Genomic DNA, 20,869 nt, shown 5'->3' with positions numbered 1-20,869 from the left:
AACTACAAAGGAGGATGAAAAATGTAGATAAGCACATAGGATATTTGATGAGCGCTATCTCAAGGTGACATCACCTCCCATCAAACTTTTATTTCACAGAGAAAACACAGACTATAAAGCAAAAACACCCCACACTAACTTTTTCTCGTTACGTCCAAGAATAGCTTTTCGACATAGTTTATAAATACCTATTCTCACTTCCTCAGTACCTTCCATTCATTTTCCCACCTCATTGGGATTGTTAAGGTTTTCCTCTTTAGCGATTTTATTTTGGCCCCCTCCCATTAAAAATTACTCTTGCTTGATGCCAAGTAATTCTCTAGTTACCTTTTCTCTCTTCCTAATTTCACAGTGCAGTTTATCAAAAATTGTATTTATTCTCATTGTCTGTATTTTCTTATCTTTATGTACCTCGTGACTCACACAATTTTGCTCTTTTCTTCTTACTTATCTGCACTGGAATTGCATTCACCAACATTTAATTTGTGATTAAATTGAGTGAATGTTGTTTGGTCATTCTGTCACCTTTCAGCAATATTTGATTTTGTTGATCAAACTTGTCATCTCAGAAAAATCTTTCACCTTAACAACAGTAGCATCTTAGCCTGCTACTTCTTCCTCCTGCCTCTGGACATCCTTATCTCTTTCATTGGGCACTCTCACTTTGCCCTCTGCCAAGAGATGTGTATTTCTCAGAAGCTCTCTTCTGCCCTTGATAGATGGTCTCATCTACTCTTGTGATTCCAGCCACCATATATATCACAGATCTTGACCTAAAACTTACATATCTCTCTCCTGAGTCTCTTACAAACTTAACTAATTGCCAACTGAACAACTCTGCCCAAATATAACATGGACACTTAAAATTAATTATGTGATGTTACTGAACGATTAATTTTACCTTCAATACTTACTTCCACTATTCATCTCTCTACGTCATTTATACCACCACTATTTGTACACTTGTCCAAGTTGGATACTGGGGGAACACTGAAGACTCTGGACTCTGACAACCCTCAGAATGGGAGAAAATAGTTGCAAACGAAGCAACTGACAAGGGATTCATCTCCAAAAAATATAAACATAAATAAATTTGTAAACTATATAAGCAACTCAAGCAGATCAATATCAAAAAAAAACCACAAATACCGTATAATATCACTTATATGTGGAACCTAGAAATATGGTACGGATGAAGTTATTCGCAAAGCAGAAATAGAGACCCAGATGTAGAGAAGAAGCACATGGATACCAAGGCGGGGGGAAGGGCCGGATCAATTTGGAGATTTGGATTGACATATATACACCAGTATGTATAAAATAGATAACTAATGATAAACTATGGTACAGCACAGGGAACGCTACTCAATGCTCTCTGGTGACTTAAATGGTTAGAAATATTAAAAAGAGGGAATATATGTATAGGTATAACTGATTCACTTTGCTGTACAGCAGAAACTACCACAACATTGTAAAGCAACTATACTCTAATAAAAATTAATTTAAAGGAATAATAAAACTCTGGATTCTGTATAATCATCCCTCACCTTCATAATTAATTCAGTAACCAAGTACTCTCTAACCTAAATTCCTACTATCCCTCAATATTGTCTACTTTTATTCAAGCCTCTTGCCACTACTTGGTTCTGAGCTACATTTTCTCTTATTTATGGAACATAAACAGTCTCAACTTTTAACAGAATAAATCTTTTAACAGAATAAATATTCATTGAGTACCTACAACACTGGTAAATAAGGACATTGTTCACATGCAGTTTACAATGTAGTAGGGGCAATGAACTATAAAATAGAACTATACCTCTCATAGGTAACTGGACAGCCAAGTTTTATAAGAACACGTAGAAAGGGAATTTAATCTCTAATGGAAGTCATGAAAAGCCAGAGATTCAATGTTTATTTTGAAACATATGATGAGAGTGCATTAACCGAGGATTGAATGAGTAAAGTATGATACAAATTGATGACATTACCTGGAGAAAGTTCAGCATTAAGAGAAGTCTAACCCTGAAGTCTACTGAGTATTGCTGAAAATTTATGGAAGAAGGAGATGCTAAGTAAGGATAGAGAAAGCAGATGAGGGTGGACTAGTAGGCAAGAGCACAGTGCTTGAAGCCTTTTCACCAAAATTAAAGAGAAGCTATCAAAGAGCTCTAAGCCGTTGAGTGAAACTTAGGTTGCAATGCAGAGAATAAACAAGACAGAAATAATACTGGAGTCAGGGAAAAAGTGAACTGGGATGTTACATCCTAGTAAGAAATGTAAAAGATATGACAATGGACATAGAGAAGAATGGACATATATGTGTGTGTGTGTGTGTGTGTATAGATATACATATATATACACACATATGTGTGTATATATGTGTGTATATATATATATATATATATATACATATATATATATAGTATAATTATGACAACTCTTAGGGATTGTTCCAGAGTTTAAGGGAGGGGAGAAGAGTAAAGAATGACTCTCAGTTTCTTGCTTGGTTAATTGGGTTAAAACAGTTTGCAATAAAAAAGATTTAGCTTAAGTCATTTAATCATTTTAAGTGCATTCTGAATCCTATACAAAGAAGTTTGAGAAATTTAAGAAAATTGTGTTTCCTTAAGTTTTGCATATCTTTTGTTATTCCATGTAAATTCCCTTCTTTTTCATATGATTAAAGTTATGAAAAAAATAAGAGAAATGAGAGAAAATAAGATCTTATGAAAAATTATGAATGATCTTTATCTGTTTTTGTGCTTACTGTAATTTCTTATTGTTTATCTCTCTATATACATATTCTGAGATATCTTCTCAGACCTGCTGAATCAATCTGTGAGGAGTAAGTTTAACTAATCACTCAGATGAACCTAAAATTGGTTCATCTACAGGAATAACCAACATAAGAGAGTAGTCATGGTAGTCTCAAAATTAGAGAAGACTTCCCAATTATTCCCATTATGTCAAAGAGAGAATATGAGCAGGTACTTCAAGTATCCGAACTTCGTATGATTAGATTCTGCAAAAGCATTTTAAATAGAAAAAATACATAGAAGAAAGGTTAAGACAAAACTTCCCCAGGATAAAATGGATCCCATATTTTCACCAGATGCCTTTACTTAGGAAAAAGAAATGTTAAAGAATTGTAACAGTATCCAACCTGGAAAACGAAATACAGAAATTTTCACCACTAAGCCTGAGCTCTGTACAACTCTGAGTTAGTGTTTTTTCGAGCCTTACACAGCAGTCTCTATTTTTAAAATATTTATAAGTAACCCATTTTGTAGGAAAACACCTAACTTTCATCATAAGAATTATGACACTTTATATTTTTATTCCAGCCTAACTTTTATACTCTATTTTCTACCATTTGGCAACTTATACCCTACGCTCTAGTCAAAAAAAAATCTCATTTACAATCACTTAAACATATTGTGTTGGTTCTCAAGTCCAGGATGTTCCTTCTTCCTGGTATGCCCCTGACCTTCTCTCCACGTGGAACATTCCTACTGACATTCAAAACCTAATTCCAAACCCCCTCATTGTTGGCATTCTCTTTAATATCCCCTATTAGCAGGGTTAGTGACTCCAAGTTCTGTTTTACAAAGTTACATTTTTATGATCTATTTATTTAATAGCCTCTCCCTATTTGATTGTAATGAGTTGTTTATGCATCTCTCACACTCTCTTTTGAGTTCCTCTGGCCTTTATTTTTTCTTTTATCTCTTACCCATAAGCACAGTGCTTGCCCCATAGTACGTGCTCAACGTGTTGGCTGAGTGAAAAAAGACACCTTTTAGCTCTAATCATTTGTGAAATGTCATTTAAAATGACATCAGATTACCCTTTGTTTCCTAACTTAATTTCTAGTACTATAGAATGTACACTCAGAACATCGTCAGTGGCCTACAGAAACAGTGTTCTCACTGGACTTCATGCATATAGTCAACCCCATTATAACTTTCTCTGGCATACAACTGCCAGACATGTTATTTAAAAAAAAAAGATGTACCAACCCCTCACCTATTGGAAAACTTCCAGAAGCTCTCCATTCCTTATTGTATCTTTTCTATTTGATTTTTCAAATACCTCTGTCTTACTTCATCTATTCAGAACTGGCTTTTCTACCTTTGCTTTCATTTTTAATTTCATTCATATCATTATCTGCACTTACCCATAGAACCTAAGCATATTTCAGTTTCTTATGCAAGTTTCCTCACTAGAGGTCAAAGGGGCAAGGACTACTGTCATAAAATATTAAATAAATAGACGATAGGACTTTGTTCTATTGGTCTGGGAAAATTACTACCTGAAACAAAAGAATTCTGGAAACTGAAGGCATCAGACCAGTCAGCTTTGTTTACTTCAGACTCAAATCAATGTCTTGTCTTTACCTGAGCTCTGGTTACATTTAGAAAAAAGTACTGTAAATACAGTGAATGAGCAAGGCCACTATCTGAGACATGTCTGGGTCCTTAGTATAGTAACTGGGGGAATGGTAAGCATTGGTCAATGTTTGCTGATTGATGACTCAATAGATTTGGTTAAGCCTCACCATCAGAATTCCAGACTTTTTAACAAGCTTCTCAGTCTTTTCAACCCAAAGAAAAAACTAAAGAAAACCGGATGACAAGAATTTCAAATTGTAAAATACCCCGATTGTCAAATTTAAATAGGGATATCCTGTGCAATGGAGAGGCTGGCTGGTGCCAATTTCACATTTTGTTCTCTAGTGTCTGGACAAAGCCTGCTCTGCCAGTGAGCTGACAGGTCGAGAGCACTCCAGCTTCCACAGACACCCGAGAACTTTCTATTTTTCATGGTCTTCCTACCTTACCTAAGGGAAGGACTATATTCACAATGAAAAGAGTTATGATTCATCACCAGTAGAGAGATTCTTCCACTTTCTGGGTGCCCACGTTAAAAGTCTGGTATAGTCAACACTCCCTCTAACATAGATCATGTATTGAAATGAGAAAACTATCACCTAATATGGCCAGAGAGATGAAGGGACTTGGCCCAGCTGAGCCCAGGAGACACCACTAATTCAAAACCTCAACCATTAACGTAGTGATTGTGATCAAGGAGACTTACAGCACATAAGAGATTCAAAAAGCACATTAATCCACCTCTGGCAACACTGCCAGTTTAAAAGAATGATTAACCTTCTCTCCCACTTGATTCAACCTGGCTATGTATTATACCACTCTAAATGCTAGCAGACTCTATGCTCATGGCCTCCATTAGGTAGCACTTAGTATACATGAAAACTTTCTTCAAGAAGTAATTACTTTTGAAACCATAAACATTTCAGTTGGGAAAAGTGAAAAAGAAAGGAGGTGCAAGTAAAGGGAACTAGGAAAAAATAAGAAAATACCCTCAAATATAAACATGTTGATTCAAAAAATAATTTAATGGGGATTTAAATGATACTAGGTGAGCATTTATTCTGTTTCTGCTTTAAATAAAGCATTCTGTTCTATTTGTTAGGTGTTGTACTTGTTTAGTATCTAATGTCTGTTAAAAACCTCTCGAAAGAGATGTATTCATTCTGGTATCCTAAGCACCTATCTGGATGAAAAGCACAAGCAATGGGAAGTCATGGGGCATAATGGACCTTGCAAAGGCTCTGAAATCCATCTCTTACTTATGGTCTTTGAGACTCAGCCTCCTCCTCTATGTAGTGTTCATAAAACTTAGTGGAGATAGAACACTAGGGACACAGAAGGTCAAAGGAGGTATTTACTACGACTTTCCAAATATCTTCCTTTAGGAAAACAAATATATTTTATTTGCAATGAGGCTTTCTTGTGAATTTTATTCTTCTAAAGAAGAATATTTTTAGTGAACAATTGATTCGTTTGCCTCCCTGTGCTACTTTATTGACAATACTCAGGTAGGGGTGGTTTTCTCTCAAGCAGTTACCTCCATGTGATTTGTATATCAGACCTTCCTAAAAGCATGTTTTCCTGCTCTTTCGTTCCACCCCATCCCAGCTCTACTTAAAATATTGTGATCCTCTATTAAAATGCACAGAACCCTGGGAAAATAAGGAGAAGCAAAATGTTTGTCACTGCCAGCTCTGGTACGCATATATCAGAGGCTAAATTATAACTGATGAAGACAGAAATGGGACCCATTATCTGTCTGACTTCAGAAACCAGAAGTGTAGCTACTACAAGCTGATGAATTGGAACTCAGATCAAGGCCTAGAGTGGAGAGGAGTCTTCTGAACAGAAGGGGAAAGTAAACCAAGGGCAGCGTTTAATTATTTAATAAGAAGTAAGAGAATGACTAGGGTGTTTTTACAGAACAGGATATAATATTGAAATAAAATCCCCCAAAGTGACACAGAAACATAATGCAATCCTCTTAAGCTACAACCCTTCCTAAACCAAACCATACCATTCTCTTCACACATCCTGGAAAGTCAAAAGAAAGGGGATACTGATCTGCATCACACTGGCATTAGAAGCAGATCTAGTTTTAATGAAGTATTACTTCATGGACTGAAGTTTCCCCCCAAAAAGGGTAAGCTTTTTTCTCAAGAAACATCACTGTGTAATAATCAAGGAGCCAGGGATGGTGGTATTAATTGTTCTAAGTACAGGGATTTGTTTTGCAGAAAGAAGTACCAATCAGAAAGAGAACTGACCAATAATTACTTAACAAAACTGCTTCAGAAGTAGATTTCTAAATCTACTTTTAGATTGATAGTTAGAAAAATCTTACTAAGTTTATTCATTTAGAGGAAATCTGTGCAAGCCTCTGAAACCAAGAGGTATTGTATCAAAAGAGATAAGGTCACTAGACACTTATGTAAGAGCTACTTCTTCCTCAAATGGCCACCATATAGTCATTTCTGACTATTACATTACCAAGAAGTAACAATGCACCTTTAGGAAACTAGTATGAAAGAAAAACATAATAAAATTTTTTGCAGGTGACTCTTTGATCTCATAGGTGTGTGTTAATTTTCCAAAGTTGGGACTGGATCCTGCCTTTACAAAATGCTCCTTGAAATATCACATTGAAAATCTTCTCTTTTACTCCTTATTGTAAACACTGTATATGTTTTTAAGAAGACCAATAAAAAATATGGACTATGGGGCTTCCCTGGTGGCGCAGTGGTTGAGAGTCTGCCTGCTGATGCGGGGACACGGGTTCGTGCCCCGGTCCGGGAAGATCCCACATGCCACGGAGCAGCTGGGCCTGTGAGCCAGGGCTGCTGAGACTGAGTGTGCAGAGCCTGTGCTCCACAACGGGAGAGGCCACAGTAGTGAGAGGCCCGCGTACCGCAAAAAAAAAAAAAAAAAAAAAAACATATATGTATATATATATATATATATATATATATATATATATAGAGAGAGAGAGAGAGAGAGAGAGAGAGAGAGAGAGGGAGAGAGAGAGACTATGAAATTATTTTTCCAGTAGTGAAATTGTGGAGAATACATCTTGCATTTCTACTGTATTCCCGCAAAAAGAGGAAGTTCTTTTCCACAAAGACTCTCATCAATGTTAACTCTGGGAGAGAAGTATTTGTAGTTGTCTCATGCTTTGTGGTGAGAGACTCGCACTTTTTCCCATCTCTATTGTGGGAAACAGGGCACACTTTGGGCTGAGAATTCATGCTGTGGTCGGAAAAGAAAGAAACAAAAAATACCCTCATTAACACTGCTCTTTAACAAGTTCAGCAAATGGGCTTCAGGCATTCTAAACAGCAGCAATTAAAAAATAACTTTAGATTTCATACATTTCTTCCAGTAGGATGAAAAGCTGAGGTATGTTAACTTTAATTTTATGGTTTGGGTGAATACCGAGTTCGATTACTCCCTGTCAAAGCAGAAATCAGCCTCTTACAGGGAATAAGTGCTAATTAAGCAAAACAGAGTAAGCATGTTATATGAAGTATATTTGATTCTTTCCTGTGCACTTTGGCTGCACAAGCTCTAACCACAGTTTCCGGAGGGACCATCAGTGCTCCCTAAGAATGCCAATGCAGTGTTCCGTCCAGTTAGTGGGGCGCAGAGACCAGTCAGAATGCTGATGCTTTCCACAAAGGAGATGGGGCTAGGGAGGCAAATGCAATCAGGGAGTATTACCTCTGTCTTGTGTGCCTGCTACAAAACCGTGTCCTCTCAAGACTGCTCTATCCCTTCTTTGCTTTATACGTGTATGTGTAAGTTTGTATATGTAAGCTTTACAAGTCTCTCATAAGAGAAAACTGAAAATGCCCAGGAAAAAGACAAAACTGCTTCAACAGAGAAAGGTCTCTCTGTTCCAGTTGAAGAGGATATAGAGTTAATAACAGGAAATATCCATCCCCTGAAACTGTATGAAACATGGATGCTTCCACAATTTACTCAAGGTCTCACTGACCAGGCTATAAGTAATTTTAATTATTATTTCTTATGATTATGGTTGATAAAAAGTCTCAGTGGTATGCTAAAAATCTTTAACACTTGTTGACCTTTTTTCTTGATAGCTTTCCTCCTCCCAGGCTCCAGCCAACGGCAGCAGTAACAGATATCCAGATCTTAAGAGGATAGAAGTATAATGGTGCACTGAATATGGAAAGGAAGAACCAGTAATGGTTCCTATACATTCATAACGCGAATCAGCATCAAACTAAGCTTCCCCAAGAAGAAGCTGACAGCAAATAGTTTCTCCTCTTAATGAACTGAGGAAACAACTTTGAAGTTATCCGTAGCCACCGCTTCTGAAGCGACCAGTAGCTTTGCAACTATTAGTTTACTTGTATTAGATTAATTTATATTAGAGTTTATTTAATGCAATTGCTCACAAATTTTAAACCATTTTGTAGAGTAGTGTTCTGTATCTGTTTAAATGAAATGCTTTCCTAAGCTCAAAATCAGTGTTTTTATGTTGTGTAAATTATGAAATTACTGTGGAATATCTGGTAAACTTGATAGGAAACCCCAGATGTCAGCACTTTGCTGGGCAAGATTTAAAGTGGCCCACACCATTAGCCCTCATCAGGAGCAGCAGCAGTGGGCTAAGTCATAAGGGCACGCCCATCCATTACACTCACCCAGGATACTGTGAGTGAGAAACAAAGGGCAGTCAGACAGGGACCTCTATGCTCAGATTCCACTGCCAAGAAATGGCCTAAGTCAGCTCTTGTTGTTGAAGAAAATAACCCTTTAGGAATCAGACTGAATCCTATTTTAAGTTTTAGAGGAGGAAGGATACTATTTAAACATTGATGAAATGTGCCTCTTTTTTTATCAGCATAGAAATTTATTTGAATTCAAAAGAATATGGTTATATTTAGCATAGTGTAATAATTATCTAAAGCACATATCATCGTTGGCTCTGAAACAGTTCTAAAGATGTCATTCTTTTGAAGTCAAAAAATATGCAGTAAAAATGGACAAGGGAGCAAAAATATGAAAAAAAACAAGTTTGCTGAGTATGGGAAGTTGTTACAAGAGGGGCACAACAAGATAATGTAACAGAGTCCAAATTACATAACATGCAGCAAGGAGTTCTCTTGCTTTAACAACTCCTAGAAAATAAACCAGTAATCCCAATGCAAGAATATCACCACTGGGTTATTTAAAAAGACAAATTTTCTGAGGGACACAGGTAGTAATTCACTATACTTCCCCTTTCTCTAATATCTTTTCTCACACCAATTTCTTTTCTTTCCTCGAGGATAGATTTTATCCTGTTGAAAACAATTTTAGTTTTATTTGTAAAGTGGAGTAAATAATATCCTGAGTGAAGTAGGCAGCGTTTTAGCTGAAGATGCTCAGGAATCAAACTTTTGAAAAAGGCCAATCAGCTAGCTAGCTAGCAGTTACCATCAGTGGCTTGCAGAAAAAAAAATTACAGATGATATGTTTGCTAAATAGATAAAAAGAATAAGCAGTTTAGAATGGGTGAAAAATCCCAGGATCTATTGTGACCTAGACCAGAGGTCCCTAACCTTTTTGGAACCAGGGACCGGTTTCCTGGAAGCAAATTTTTCCAGGGAGGGGGGGCGGGGTGTGTGAGGTTCAGGCGGTAATGTGAGCCATAGGGAGCAGCAGATGAAGCTTAGTTGGCTTGCTTGCGACTCACCTCCTGCTGTGCAGCCCGGTTCCTAAGAGGCTGTGGACTGGTACCCGTCCAAGGCCAAGCGGTTGGGAACCCCTGACCTAGACACTCAAAAGCAGACAGCTGACCTCTGATTAAGCCCATTTTCCTGTGGAGTGAGCCATAAGGGGCTCCAAGACACAGTTTGGTTTCAATGTTTCAGTGTTCACAGCCAAACTGTGAGGGCAAACTCAGAATGTCTCCTCCTCTTGCAAAAACTGGACCACGGATGAGAAGTCTTTTTTTTTGAGTAGCCCTTCACGCACAACATCCCTGCAGATCCGATGGGCTTGACTGCCCAGAAGGACTGGGCTCTTCGTGCTGGTAGCAGAGTCTCATGCTAATCCCAGATCCTTAGCCATGAGTGTTGCTCCGAATCCGCCCTGATAGTAATTAGCCGAGGGAACTCCATCCATCACCCCAGGTACAGGATTATAAGTGTCACTTGACCAACATTGTCCTGAGCTCGTATTTAGGATTTTAGCCAAGAGTTTTGGGTCAAGCCCTAACCTGAGTCCCAGATTCATAGCTTCAGCAGTTCCAATCCTACTAATAGCTAACAGCAAGTTTTTGCAGATCTTCGAAGCCTGGCCAGTCCCAACAGCTCCACGATGCACCACATGGGAGCCCATGCACCACAGCAGCTCAAGCCCTCCCATCCTAAGTGTGAGGTTGCCAGATCGAGCCATTCCCACGCTACCAGAAACAGGGGCATCCGTGAAAACCGCTCCCATTTTCTCAACTTCTTTGGCCAATTCTCTGAAAACCATAGGATCAACAGTACTGGAATCTATTAATAGTGAGTCTTTCTTCACTTTTTTTTGAATTCCATTTGCTCCACAATAAGCTTCTAGTGCATTGATGCATTGTAATAATTCTGTCACCTTTTTCGGCTACATCCCCTGCAGAAGACACTACCGGGTTCATCTGCATCTAGAACCTCTTTGCATGAATCAGGGAACACATCAACAACGGTGAGTGGCTAGCCATGTTTCATGAGCTCTTTTGCCACTGGACTCCCCACGTTGCCTACTCCAATGAATCCAACTGGAGTCTTGGAAGCTACTGACCTAGAACACAGCGCTGCAAGGCTGGCCACCACTGGCTGCTGCAGACGATTCCCTGTACCGGAGGCCGGAGGTAGCTCCATGGAGACGGAAGGAGGCTGCCACGCTGCCCGCGCCCCTCCTTCCCACGGTGACCTCCTCGACTCCCGGCTCACCCACTGGCTGCTATAGGGTGCGTGATGCGGAGGGCCGGCTCGGCTCTGGCGATTCTTAATACCTCTTTGGTACTAGGTTACACATACAATTTCACCTAGTGAGCGATTTAACAGAAGGAATTTTTTTCTACGGCATTTTTGTGACACAGCAGATAGAAGCGAGGTCACTATTTCTTTGAAAAACTGAATTAAAAATTTATAGAAAGTCATGATTCATTCTACAAATATGCCGAGTCAAAGAAACGTGAAAATTGATGCGATGGAGGAAGAGCGCTAGACTTCCCTGATGCTCAACTGGCACCTTTCTTCTGGTGTCAGAACATGGTTGTGTAACTCCTTTAATCCCAGTGGATTTTCCAAAAATTCCAGAATCTTCAGATTTTGGTAGCCCCTGTTTACTGCCTTTGCCCCCCGCATGCCAAACCCCACCCCACCCCGCACGCCAAACCCCACCCCACCCCGCACACATTTATTTTTTACCAGTTGTCCTCCGGGGTGTTTTTCTTTATATAGTTATTGCAGCAGTTTGTTAGACTACTGACCCCCAGTGCAAATGCCCCTCCCCCCCGTTTTCTCACCCTGTGTAGTTTTGTTCCACCTTGACCTGGGCTTGGTCACGTGACTTGCTTTGGCCCAGTGGCATATCAAGAGCTGAAGCTTGGAGAGTACTCGTGCTTTAGGGTTTGTCCTCATGGAAACCTGACCTGTTAGGAAGCCTGGCTAACCTAGTGGAGACTAGGCACAGGCCACAGCCAGCACCAATGGCCAGACATGTGAAAGCAACCAGCCCCGGTCCAGCAACCAGATGATGGCAGCCTCAGTAGTCACCTCAGGTGAAAGCAAGATAGATCCACCCAGGAGATCCCAGCCCATTCTGCTGATTCACAAATTGTGAGGAGATAAAGTGCCTGCTGTTTTAAACCACCAAGCTTAGGAGTAGTTCATCACACAGGAAGAGATATAACTATCTTCACTGTTAGATTATCTTCCCATTTTATACCATGTTTCCCCTCAAACGACTGTTCCTTTAGCCAAGATTCTAGGAAAGAAATAACAACTGATGAGGCTGATAGAGCCTTAACATTTTTTATAAGTTTTGTAAACTTTTAAAATAACTATGTTAATAAAATCAATATTTATTTGATCACAAAATTATTTTCTTCAGTTGCCTTAAGAAGTAATGCAGAATTGTACTAAGTTTATACATTTGGAGGCTCTAAAAATGTGTTATTCCTTGGATTCAAGTCCTAGTGTACTTTATGTGGGCATTCACGTTTGCAAAATGATTCCAGGAAAGTTGCGATTTCATTTTACAACTTTGGCCTAAGGAGTCTTATGATATTTTACCTGAGAAAAAGAACACATTAATTCCACTTTCAGCTGTTAAACCCATGGCTTCCTGTATTTTCTAAATTCCCTATCAGTGAAGAAGACTATGTATAGCGTACAAGACTGTCATGATTAGGAGGAAGGTAGTACAGAAAGAGCCCATCAAATTAGGCATTGCCCAGTCATGTCAGTATACTAACGTGGCGAGCCACAGGCAGCTTGAAGCCTGGAAAAAAGACAGATACAATGTAATGATTATCCTAAGGATCCGGATAATGATTCCTATGATTTTGTTTTAAATATTAATGGCAGAGGATTCTGGGGAAATGGTGGTGGCTACAGAGAAGATTTTTATCCCTGAATATGCCACCCCTCCCCTAAATACACAACCCCCCACCCCCACAAAGAAGAAAGAAAAGCATCTAGGATAGCAAGATCAAAAACCCACAGACAACATCTACAGCAAGGTGTCCACATGAACTGCAACATACAGCCAGGTAGGAACAAATCAACAACAGGAAAAAGACCTACATATGTGTATCCCAAGGTGTGTGGGAGGAAGACGAGGGAAGGACTCTCTCTCTCTTTCAGGAGAGCCAAAGGTTACTATGGTTCACGAACTCACTGAGATTGAAAAACTCACTGAGAACAGCGGCAGAAACTGGGAGTGAATGTTGCAGGCTCCACTTTGCAGCTGAGTGCAAGAACTTTGAAATGTTCTGAGGACGCCAAGTGTTCTGGGGTCTGTGAAACCTTGACATCTATCAAACCAAAGCACCATTCCAGAACAAATCCCCATACTCAACAAGGACAGGAAAGAGGAGGCCTGGGTAAATGGGCATAGGAGGGCCGAGGAGGAAGATTTTAGAAATTTTAAGGTCATTTTTTAAAATTATGTTGTGGGGCTTCCCTGGTGGCGCAGTGGTTGAGAGTCCGCCTGCTGGGACACGGGTTCATGCCCCGGTCTGGGAAGATCCCACATGCCGCGGAGCGGCTGGGTCCGTGCGCCATGGCCGCTGAGCCTGCGCATCCGGAGCCTGTGCTCTGCAACGGGAGAGGCCACAGCAGTGAGAAGCCCGCGTACCGCAAAAAATAAATAAATAAATAAATAAATAAATAAATAAATAAATAAAATTATGTTGTGAAAATAATAGAAGATAGTGAGCCCTGGAGTTCTGAAGCTAGAAATTATATTCTGATCTATGTTTCCCTCCTAAAGTGGAAACTTATTTCATTTAAAAATGAGTGACAGAAGAGTATTCCATTCACATCCTGTAGAAAATCAGTGAGAAAAAAAAAGAAAAAAGAAGGGTGAAAAGAAAGTTCCAGCAAATCCTGAACACGTGACAGAAAGACACGTCCACAGAACAAATGAAATTTATTGCCTGATATTGCGGAAAAAGTAAAAGAAATTTTCAAAGGAATAGAAACTGGTTTTAAGAAAAACATAAAAAAAATTAGAAAAATTCAGAAATGAAGTGATTGGAGAATAGCAAGATTTGAAAAGGTGAAAAATTCAGTAAGTAATTTGTTTAAAAAAAAATCATGTCTCGAGAGAAGGTTAAACTAGAAGGAACACAAGTTTGAATAAACACAGTGGATAATGTCTCCTTGGAGAAACAGCTGACTTCAAATCCAGCATAAGAAACGAACAAGATGTTCCTGTTACATCTTGTCATACAAGACAGCTGGGAAGACTCCAAAGACTACTGTGGTTGTGTGGAAAGGACTCAGGAGCCAACTTGAACAGGATCCGTGAACCTAAGAGGGGACAATCTCTGCATCGATACTTATAACAACCTCACTGAAAACAACAACAAAGAAAGAAAATACCTCATTAGTCATCTTTGGAAGAGTCAACCTTTCTCTCTCTTGTTTTTTCTTTTTTTGTAAAACTGGTAAATAAAATAAAAGAAACATTTATTCTTCCTTTCCTAATTAAACTGTAACTCAGGGCAACCAAGTGGTTGATGAAATAATGTTCTAGCTAGTAAATGAATAATCATCTAGTTAGTAGAATATCACCATTTGGTACCCTTAATAAATTAATGGATCTAGACATTGATCATTAATGGCTGCAATGTCACAGTAAGACAGACACTTTACAGTTCCTTTTGGAATTCATCAATATTATCTATGAAGTAAACTTGACAAAAAAATCACACCTGAATTATGTCCGTGCTCTAGATCTATCTACCAACTGACAGTAAATACATGGGCCAAAGGAGCATGATAAACATATAAGCAGAAAGGGGATGCAATCAGCATAATCCAGACAGTTGGGAACCCTACTGGATGAATGCTTTGAATTCAATGACAAATACTTGCAAGAAAAATGAGCAAATTGAGTTCTTTTAAACCTATACTTTAAAAGAAATTGTGTTTGGATCAGCAATCAAATAAATAATGGTTATTAAAATAAAAATACATTTATAGGACAATCAAGGAAACATGAACTGACTGGCTATTTGTTGATATTAAGGAATCATTATTATTTGCGGATGTGTGATAATGACATAGTTGAGCTTAAAAAGGGCAGTTCTTGCATTTTAGAAATATGTATACTGACGTTTTCACTGAGAAAAAGAAATCTGGGATTTGCTTTAAAATTGCTGGGGATTATGGTGGTAGTAGTAAGAGAGGGTATAGAGAAAATATATTGGCCTGAAATTGATATTTGATGAGAACAATTGATGAAAGTTTCTACTTCTTTCTTTTTACTTCTGTAGATGTTTGAAATTTTCCATACTAAAACATGTTTTATAAATGTAGATGGCTTGCAATTTGCTCTTCTGAGCTCTCAGAAGGCAAAAAGCCATTCTTAAATTAGGAGCTTTCTTCTCTAGCCAAGAATTCTAATGATAATTTTGTCCCAACTGGCCAGTGCACTCAGATTGCTCTGAGATCTGTTGGTGGAAAAAAAATCAGCACAAACAATAAGGAGGCTCTTCAGTCTTAGAAGAAAACAACAAAGAGTAAAGGCTGCTGCTAAGTCTGGGGCAATAGTGTAGTTACCAGTATAAGACAAAATATTAGTTTCTTCCAAAATCCACTTGTTACTACTGTGTATACTTTTGCAGCAAAGTATCTTTTCTACGTTGTCAGCATTAAAGTAAATTTACTATTTAGGTAGCATTTAAATTATCATATACTCAAAGCCTAGAAAGAATCCCCTAGGCTGAAATGACATTAAATCTTATTTTGGCCATTGCAGTGTATTCTCCAGTCTTACTTGCTTTGTCTATAACTGTCGTAAAAAGGTGTGAGGAGATCTGCCAATATTAATGCCAGGATTCAAAATGAGTTCTTTGTAGCTTGCTTCCTTCAGGATCTTCTGCCCTCAGACCCATGTATTTACTTAATGCCTCAGATTATTGTATATGTCACATCTTTCCAACTAGAAGACAAGCTCCTTTAAGGGCAGTGACTAGTCTCATCAACATCGAATTTACTCCAACACCAGTGCTTTCAAAATGTGTGTTGCTTAGTATATGTCTGATCGTAAGAAGTTATAGAAACAATTCTACTCTAACTAAATAATAATGATACTACTACTACTATTTCTACTACTACTGCTAATAAAATGTATGAAATAGAGTATAAATGGGAAAATAAAGATCACACTGGAAATCCCAGACTATAAAATGAATGATCCCAAAGCCACTGGCCAATCCATCGACTGTAAACAGTTACTTGTGAATTGGTCAACATTTAAATGCATAATTGAGAGAAGGGCTAAAACAAATTTTATTACCAAAAAACACAATTTTTATACCTACAATTTTTGAGCTCAACTAACCTGTAGTTTTAACAGAAATAGATGAGATTCAAAGTATTCATTCAGTTTCCTAAGTGATCCATTCCCTATCTTTCCTTATGAAACAATCAGTTATAACTCTAATAATTTGTCAAGGATTCACCAATCTCTACTTCCTTTATTTTCCAAGGTTTGGTATCATTACAAAATCAAGTCCTTTGGCGGAATTTAATAGTTTCAAAATCCCTCATCAATATTATTCACTGGGATAAAATAATATGAAAAGTTAACAAACACTGACTATGTGCTGAGAAATGATCCTTCAGTGATTCACTCCAGGTGGAGACTAGCCTTCAGGCTACACCTGAGGTAGAATTTGAATTCCAAAGTGGACCTTTAAACCACAGCTCATCTTCTCTTTTTAAAACCATCAGAAAGAAGCCTGTTGCCTGACCTTTGAGATTCTGCAAAGAGACCATATTTAGATCTTTTGTCTCTTTTAACTTCCCTAGTCCCCTTCTCTACTTTCAGAATAGTGATTCCCAGATAAGTACAATGAGTTCAAACAGTGTGGTTAAAGGGGTAATTAGTCTGCTCTGCAGCCAAGTTACTCACAGAATAAATAAGTTGGCTTTCACAGTGGTTAGCTTCTTCCTGGGCTTTGTTTAGAGGGGTCTCAGCTCAAGCAAGCAACCTGTCAGCAGCCTGAAATAACTCTGTGGAAATCTAATGGCATATATGTAAAATATGTCTATGAAACCTTTTATTCAATCTTAGGTGCATAATTTTACTACTTCTTTAGGCCTGGAAAAGGATATTCAGCCACAAAAGGACAGAAAAGAAAATGTGTATAATACCTCATGCCCTCCTCACACCCTAGAACCTTATTTTACCCCTGTTTCATCAGAAAATGATGTATACTGTAAGAAACATTTTTTTAATTAGTTGATCAAATATTTAAGTGCACTAAGTCTCTGTATTTATTAGAGCAAATATAGTTACCTTTCTGTCCCTTTCTAAAAGAAAGCAAAAGATACAGTTCTTTTTTCTTAAGACTCAGGGTTTATGGATATTAATTATTACACTATATTGACACCCAGACATGTTTATAGGAGGCTTTTGAGACATACAGACCTATTTATTCCCATACCAAATGGCACTTCTTTTTCCTCTGCCTTCTGCTTGTATTTTTTCTGTTGCGATTATATCCCACTGAGGCTGCTACATGTCTTTGTTTGATTTGAGGTTCTGAAGGTAAGACTGTATAGTCTCCTTTTTACAGAATAATAATGGGTTTTATGACTGTTTGCCTTCAGAAGCCTCTTTTTCCACTCATTCTCATTTCATATCTATGGTGAGGTGTCTAAAACAGATGAGTTAGTTCTGAACTGGTGATATATAAATCAATTATTATTTGATTCATATTCAAAGCAGCTCCTCCTAAAATAGCGGCCTTCCTGCCTGTGGGATGTAGTCTAACCTACTGCCTGGATCTACACCCACCAACATCCATATTTTGTCTATTGTTACCTTGGACACTTGTAGGAACTGAGTGAGTTTCTGTTTCTATAGTGTCCATTGACAGACAAATGAATAAAGAAAATATGTCACATATGTAGAATGGAATGTTATTCAGCCTTAAAAAATAAGGGAATCTTGCCATTTGCAACAACTTGGATGAACCTTGAGGGCATTATGCTAAGTGAAATACGTCAGAGAGACAAAGACAAACACTGCATAATCTCACTTTTACGTGTAATCTAAGCTGCTCTCACAGAAACCGAGTAGAATGGTGGCCGTCAAGGGCTGGGGAGTGGAGGAAATGGGGAGTTGTTGGTCAAAGGGTATAACCTTCCAGTTATAAGATGAATAAATCCTGGGAGTCTGATGTACAGCATGCTGACTATAGTTAACAACACTCTATTGCATACTCAAAAGTTTCTGAGATAGTAGATCTTACATGTTCTCATCACACACACACACACACACACACAAAAGGTAATTGTGTAAGGTCATGGATGTGTTAACTAACCTTATTGTGGTAATCACTTTGCAATATATACATGTATCAAATTATGATGTTGTACACCTTAAACTTATACAGTGTTATATGTCAATTATATCTCAATAAAACTGGAAAGAAGAAAAAGATTCACATGGAGAAGGGTGAGGCTGGTAGAAAAAAGCCACTGCCTTGAGCAGTACCGAGGTGGGCGGAAAGCCATGGGCCTCTATTAGCACTGCTGGGTAGGTTCTGTTCCCACGTGTGGGGAGGGGGTAGGACAGCACAGCTGTTGTGATCCTTACTGCAGGCCCTAGGCAGCCTCAGGCAACTTTTCAAAGTTAGATGCTGAAAACCAATAAATGAAACTATAAGGAAGAATTACATAAATGCCTTTATTCTACTTCTGGTCCTCTTGGCAACTTTTTCCATCTAAAAGCTGCACCCTGCAGTTCTCAAAGCAGGAACATTAACATGGATCAGAAGTTTCCAAACTTTTCATCATCAACCCCTACACCAAAAGAAAAGTTGAAATTTTATGACCCCTAGTATATGAAGTATCTTGTGTGTTTTTAACATTTATCAAGAGAACATTTAACAGTTACCTACTATGTGCCAAGAGAAAATAAAAATAAGACACAAACTTTCAATGCAGACTTTGTTCCGGTATTATTCTTCGTTTTGACTTCAGTATAAGAACTATTGAGCTATTTGCTGTCCCAATAAGGGGATAAGCAGACGATTACAGAATCCTGTGATCTCTTCCCAAGTTTGCAACTATAGGGTTGGTCCTAGAATTGCTCAATAACTTTGTATTTTGATTTAAGGGGAAAGTAAAAGACCTTCCTGTCCCAAAGTAACTCTGCTTTGTGGAGACTGGAGGTGCCCTGCAACTGACTCAAGATACTGTTTATTTGTTTAAACAGTTCAATGAGTAGTTTCTATTTAACAAGTGAGCACAAATTTTCACAACAGTACCTACCCCATGACATAGCTCAGACGAAAACTCTGAGGGAAAGGAAAACTATATGGGCAAAAAGTCCAGGTTCCATCCACTGTACATGGGATATTGATAGGCTTGTAAAACTTACAGAGGTACCTGGAGGTACCCAGGAGCCCTGGGTATTTAGTATACAGATCAGCAAAGGATGGTGGAAAATAAGACGACACCAGGTCAGGGGACAAATTAAGCAGGTGAAGCTGGTCCTTTATACTCTTTTCCCTTCTGATACACCACTGCTCTGTCATGTCCAGAATATGTTCTGTATCCTCAGTAGACCTACACACACACACACACACACACACACACACGTGTAGCACACAAACATGCACGCATGCATGCATGTACACATACATGGACTTCCCAGTCTTCTCAGTTAAAATTCAGCTTGTAGTAACTAAAGAAAATTTATAATGCTCTATATTTTATAGACTTTAAAAATACTTGCACTTTAAGAGAAAACTTTTCATGTCTGAAAATCCTTCTCACGAAGGAAGTTATTTCTGATATTGGAGGTTGACAGTTTCACAGAGAAAACTTCAGGAGCACAGAGATATGCCTGACCCTCTCCACACGCACCATCTGGGGAGAATTCACCAACACAGAGGCTCAACCCCTCTGCTAAGTCAAAATCAAGTATACCAACATCATTATTTCACAGAGAATACCCTACCTCATGTCAGGCATTCATATGTATTTTATTTGTTGAAGGGAGGAAGAAGATATAAAGGAGGGAATCATCCGAAATTACAGAGGACAGCATTTAAGTCAATATAGATATTTAAATTTAAGGTAAAATTAAATGATAATTTGAAATTATATGTGGAGTTTTATTTACTAAAGAATATTTTGGAAAGTTCAACTCCTATTTTCACTTATATTTTCAGAGAAGGTATTTGGTCCAAATGAAGAATACCTTCAATTATTGTTCTTTTATTGCAAGCAAAAAAGGATTTATACTTCTTTTCATGAAATATGGTTGTTTGACAACAGAAGGATAAATATTTTATATTTTTAGAAACAACAGTCAGGCTACTGATATTCTTAATTAGTTTTAATAAATCTGAATGCTTCTTATCATCTACTCTTTAGCTTGTACCTGAGGAGTTGAATACCTCCGGGAAGATACGTGCTCCAGACCCGTAAATATGCAGTTCACAGAGCCCACCACCACAGGGCAATAAAGAAGTCAAATCTTGAAACCATGGAGTGAAAATAGTGGGAGTTTAAATAAAAGCAACATTTCACAGTATGCTTTTCTGACCAACGTTATATCTAATAACTTAATGGATTGTATGTACATGGATTCTGAAAAGTCAGCAGCACACTTCACTGGTCAATTTCTATGATAAGGGGAACGTAATTGGAGTGTAGAAAAACAGTATACTTACATCTTAAAATTCCACCCCTACAGAATCTACTACTCACTATTGAAAAATGGTAAGAAGA

At 38.2% G+C, this 20,869-nt stretch overlaps 1 pseudogene across 1 annotated transcript in view; it reads right to left on the bottom strand.

Annotated features, from left to right (window-relative positions):
* Nucleotides 1–10,301: 10,301 nt before the first annotated feature.
* Nucleotides 10,302–20,869, bottom strand: part of LOC307065653 (3-hydroxyisobutyrate dehydrogenase, mitochondrial-like) — a 28,685-nt pseudogene continuing 18,117 nt past the window's right edge. Inside the window, exon 4 of the transcript in view lies at nt 10,302–11,342. The product of the transcript in view is annotated as a 3-hydroxyisobutyrate dehydrogenase, mitochondrial-like (transcript). The remainder of the gene's footprint in view (nt 11,343–20,869) is intronic.

The sequence above is a fragment of the Hyperoodon ampullatus genome, assembly GCF_949752795.1.
Source record: "Hyperoodon ampullatus genome assembly, chromosome: 2".
Classification (NCBI taxonomy): domain Eukaryota; kingdom Metazoa; phylum Chordata; class Mammalia; order Artiodactyla; family Ziphiidae; genus Hyperoodon; species Hyperoodon ampullatus.
This window is presented reverse-complemented; position numbering and strand designations above follow the sequence as displayed.